Source organism: Apis dorsata, unplaced genomic scaffold (assembly GCF_000469605.1).
Source record: "Apis dorsata unplaced genomic scaffold, Apis dorsata 1.3 scaffold_42, whole genome shotgun sequence".
NCBI lineage: Eukaryota > Metazoa > Arthropoda > Insecta > Hymenoptera > Apidae > Apis > Apis dorsata.
The window spans coordinates 634,578-639,672 of NW_006263344.1; the positions used below are offsets into that span (position 1 = coordinate 634,578).

At 41.0% G+C, this 5,095-nt stretch overlaps 1 protein-coding gene across 1 annotated transcript in view; it reads left to right on the top strand.

Annotated features, from left to right (window-relative positions):
* Positions 1-3,550: 3,550 nt before the first annotated feature.
* LOC102672236 (glucose dehydrogenase [FAD, quinone]-like) overlaps positions 3,551-5,095 on the top strand; it is a gene marked incomplete at its 3' end in the record, with an annotated part of 73,961 nt that continues 72,416 nt past the window's right edge. The window contains exon 1 of the mRNA XM_031513858.1: positions 3,551-4,200. The remainder of the gene's footprint in view (positions 4,201-5,095) is intronic.

Here is a 5,095-nt window from a genome sequence, read left to right on the forward strand (position 1 = left end):
CTTTGGAAAACGTGCAACAGATCCTTGGACCGAGCAATTCGAAAGGGACATTCGAAGCCACAAGCTTGCCCCTTTAAAGTTGGTCACAATTTATTTCGAGCTACGTGGATACTACGCAGCATCCTGTTTCCGTCCACGATCCCTCGCTGTTCGAGATTTTCCAATGGAAACTTGACATGAAGATGATTGCACTTCATTTTGAGGTATTATTTATATTTTCTAATACTCGATGAATGCACATGAACGAAATACATATTCGATTTAGGAATTTAGGTTCATAATACGAAAATTATGAATATTTATATTTCGATAGCGTACTGTACGAGTTTAGAATAGGTTAGGTTATGCAAAGGTCCGAATATGCGTCGTATATTTGTATCGTCGAAATGATGGAAAAATCAACGCGATCAAGGAATTTTTTGATAGAATTCAACGTGACTTGGAAAATATTTAACGGATTGTTATTAGTTATTAGTTATTAGTTAGTAGAATTGAGATGATTCAATTAGAAAAGTTATAGAATTATGTATTTATATATATTCGATCTTTCTCCTAACATAACCTAACTATATTTATTGTATATTTTTCTTAGTTTTCTATACATGTATACATATTGCCGTAAACTTCGCTTTAAATTATAATATTTTTCCCTTTATTAGATGAATTAGTGAATCAATTTCCAATATAAATATCTAAAATAAAGTCGTGACAAGTATAATTTGACTTTAATTGACATCATTGACATATTGTACTATTTATCGACACATAACTCATACCATCGACATTAGTGCGATTCGACTGTTGAAAGTCATAGGTCTGTCTGCAAGTTGTAATAGGTAGCCACGCTCGTTCGTTATCCACGACGTAGTTCTGCGTCGTTTACCGCTGCCAACTATCTCGATTACTGTCCGAGAAATCGCCGACTTCGAGGTGGACTTGACGATTCTTCTCGCGAACGATGTTTCAAAGACATTTCAAGAATCCATCGCGTGAATATTCCTCGTGAATCATCCTAATTGATTTATATCTCCGTTATTTTATCGCGAATTCCACGTTATCCATTAAAATCTATATTATCGAACGTAGAATTCGAGGGATCGAACAAAAGAATAATGATCTCAAAATTCGAGCCTGAACGATTTACGATTTCCTCCTGGCCAAGACGAAATGCGATGATTATCGTTTACAGCCGGTGAAACGCAGTTGTTAGGCCTCGTTTCGACTGCCAAACGTAGAGGAGACAATCGTGAGAACGCAATTGAGTTTCCAGCCAACGATTCAAGCCAAGGATTCAGGCTAACATGGATCATCCTAACCATTACGTCAGTCCACGCAATATATTATTTACGTTCTGTTATTCGAGATGTTATTTATTTTTTTCTCTAGGATAATCATCTCGTCAAAAGCATCGATTGATAAGATTTTTACGATCGAATAAAAGACTCGTTCAAGCACGCACCTATCGCCGTTTACAGATTATTTACATTAGAAACACAGGTATCGTTATACATATATTTACCAACGATTTGAATAAGCGTCGGGTATTTGAAAACATGTGCGCAATTCGCTGAGAAAAATACGTTTTCTCAGACGTACGATAATTATCTTAGAATAAATCGCGGATATCGTGCATCGTCGACAAAAAAATTCCACATTGTACTGCGAACGCATCGAAAAGAGAAAAGGCAGGGTGAAGAGGCACGCAGGAGAGGTTGGGTGCGTGGGAATGCGTTTCCATTAAATCGGTCGATTTCTTGCTCGGCCACGACGAACAAGCGACGAAATCGAACATAAAGCACGGTAACGATTCTCGGTCAGGATGTCGTGGACTTTCTAGGATGCTTCTTCTAGGGGCCTTCTCGATCATCGATCTTCCGCGTCTCGTTTGACCAACGCGGTGAACGGTGACACGGAAGGCGTCGTGAGCTTGATTTATGAATATTTTTCTTGGACTTGTACATGTGCTGTCTACGATACCACGATCGCTCGAAAGTCGATGATGTTTTGTGTTGATTTGATTTCAGATGGTCCCGAAGATAGATCCAAGCTATGAAATTACTGTCAAGATATCGAAGACAAGATGATACTTATACGGCCAATCATACAAGAAATTTTATCTATTTTTGTTAAAACTTTGTATAGTATGTACAATGAATTATACGTGCAATAATTTCTTTTCATCCCACAAATTTTTACCATTACTTCTTTTGAATTTCAATAGATATTTAGATTTTTGATTTTACAATTATTAAATAACATTGACTTTTTCTTTCAGAATAGACAACACAACTCTCCAGTGTATTCGTCGAATATCTATTTCCCCGAGAAGAAATTAGAATAAACAGCAACACAAGCGTTCCCTCTTTAATCGGCAGTACTCGAGATTTAATCAATTAAATCAAATTACCCGTCACGCAAAATATCTAAACCTAGAAACTCCAATTTTGGATCCCGAGAGAGCTACCCGTCTCCCTAAACCAGAGTATTGGCAACCGACGAGAGGCGGTCGCGATCGAAAGAGACGAGGAGGGTTTAAAAAAGGAGCAGAGCAGCCAGGGTCCGAGGCGTGTTTCAAAATCGTCGCCGCGACCTTGCCGGCGAGGACGCCGCGTTTCTCCGCCGCGCTGCTCGTTCTCGATCACCTCTCTCGATCCATCGATCGATCGATCAGGTCGGCCCCCAGGTACAGCTGACCGATGACTAAGATTACGCGGCACCGGCCGATTGTAATTGGCTCGCGCAAAACCTATCGCGTGCGCACTCGCCTCTAAAACGCAGTAAATCAGCGGCGGGTTAAGGATCGCTTATAAATAACCAATTAGAGACACCTGCGTTCGTCCTGTCTCCCGCGTCGAGCGGAGAGCCGACCTTATATCCCCGCGGAATGCAGATGCGCGACCGTTTCGCTTTGATCTTTATTCTTACGCGCGGTATCGCGCGCCGCCGATCCTTTGTACCTCTTTGTATCGACAGTTATACGTACCAGCTGGCATTTGTACCTGGCGGACCTTTCGACGGGGAGGAGGGAGGAGGAAAAAGTATGCGATGCTGATTAATAGGCGAGCCCGATGGTGTTTCAATCGCCTTGGATCCCGGACAGGAAAGCGCGCCCCGTTTCACGGACACATCTAAGAGGGGATCTAAGAGGGTTTGTGCAGAAGCAAGGAACTGGATACGATGAATGGGGAAAGATGGGATGGGCTTTTTCCATTGATTTTTATTGAGAATTCTTATTGGGATGTCCATCTTCGTTTCTGGTTGGGTTGGGGACATTGGATGGAAATATGGTGGAAAGTATATAATACGTCTGATGGATATCGATCTTTGGATCGTCGAGATATCAAGTATACGATAATATCGGGTTTCTCTAATATTTCAGTGTCTGGAGATTTCATATCGTATTTCTATTCTGCGCGATATTATAATATTATGGATATTTATATTGATTTTATCGAGGGAAATTTTCTTTAGAATTATTCCTTAGAACGAGTTTCAAGAAAAAATTACGAAAAAACGAACCTTGCAAACGCAACAATATGGTTATTTAATCACAATTCATTTAATTTAATTTAATTTAATTTCAAACAATAGTCTCTTATCGCGATCATACCTTCAGATTAACCGTAGAGGTAACAAAATCTCACCTATGAACTTGCCATTCGTTTCACGATGCGCTCCGACAGAAGGAACAAAAAGCAACGCGAGAGGAGGACAACGAGGACAGTTAGTCGGTAGGCAATCGACGATACAGGGAAAGGAGAGAGACAGCCGAGTAGAACTATGGAAAGAACAGAGGGAACGAACACGGAGGCTCGCGTCACGGTGTACATGAATCGTTGTTTGTGTTGATCGCCGTGCAACACGCCACGCAGAAACACATCTGGTCGCGTGGGAAGATCGCGCTCCCATTACACGTCGACCAGGTAAAGTTACGCCGTGTTTCTCTATTCGTTCGAAATTCGCGCGTCTCCTACAATTACCTGAAGTACGATGAGTTCGGTGATTGGCCCGTTAGCGCGCATGCGCTTAGAGAAATTCACGAACCTCGCATGCGAACGCGTCGCATTAGTCTTCTTCGAAAAGTGATTCGTGAATTTTATAATAAAATAAAAGATTCAGTTTGTGATTTCGCTTTGTTCTTTGTTCAATCTATCGCCAGTGATTTTCTTCCAATCCAATTTGACGAAATATAGAAGTAACTGATAGCTTCGTTCGCACGTAGGTAGGTACACACGAATCACATATTCGTTATAGGTTATAGGTTAGGAAATTCGACATTGCGAGAAAATATTATCTCTTAGTTACTAATAATACGTATAATTTAGAAATAATGCGAAAATGTAGTAATATTTATGTAAGAAACAAGAAAGAATATATTCATTGTTCGATTTATTTATCGAATAATTAAAATACGACGTAAAAACTAACGCAACGCGACAGAAGAATTCTATATTTTACGAATACCGTATTTCACGAAAGAATACGCGACAAAACGACAATTATCGGTCGACAAAATGATTCTTAATAACGTTCGCGATACGAAGAAGAGTAAAATTTATAAAGATCCACGATAAGCGAAGCTGTGGACAAGCACTTACGCTTCTTACACATTCGCCTAACCTAACCGACACACTACACAACCTGCAAAAATCACTTAACAAAAACACCTCGCACGGGAGAACACCGGTCATAAACTACCAATAAATTACAAACCGCTGTACCGAGAAAACCATCAACTTAATTCGAAACGAAGGTAGCGGGATTACCGGGGCCTCGTCCACCTCGGTCTCCCTCTTATCCTTATCTCGTCGGCGCGGGTAATTGAATTAAGTCGCCTCGTTATTTCCCGCGGTAATCTCGTGTCCGCACGGGGCGGCTTCGTCGTTGCGGATCTCGTCCGCAAGGCCTCCTCTTTGCTTTATTGCCCGATACAATTTGTCCCGGTCCCCCGTTTTATTTATCATACCTGGTGCCCGCTTCCGAGAACCAGGTCCCGATTCCTCTCGATAAGTTCTGGTGAAAAGAAGTCGGACGGGAAGCCGAACATATATATATATATATATATATATATACGTAGGATAGGATTGGTGGAGGG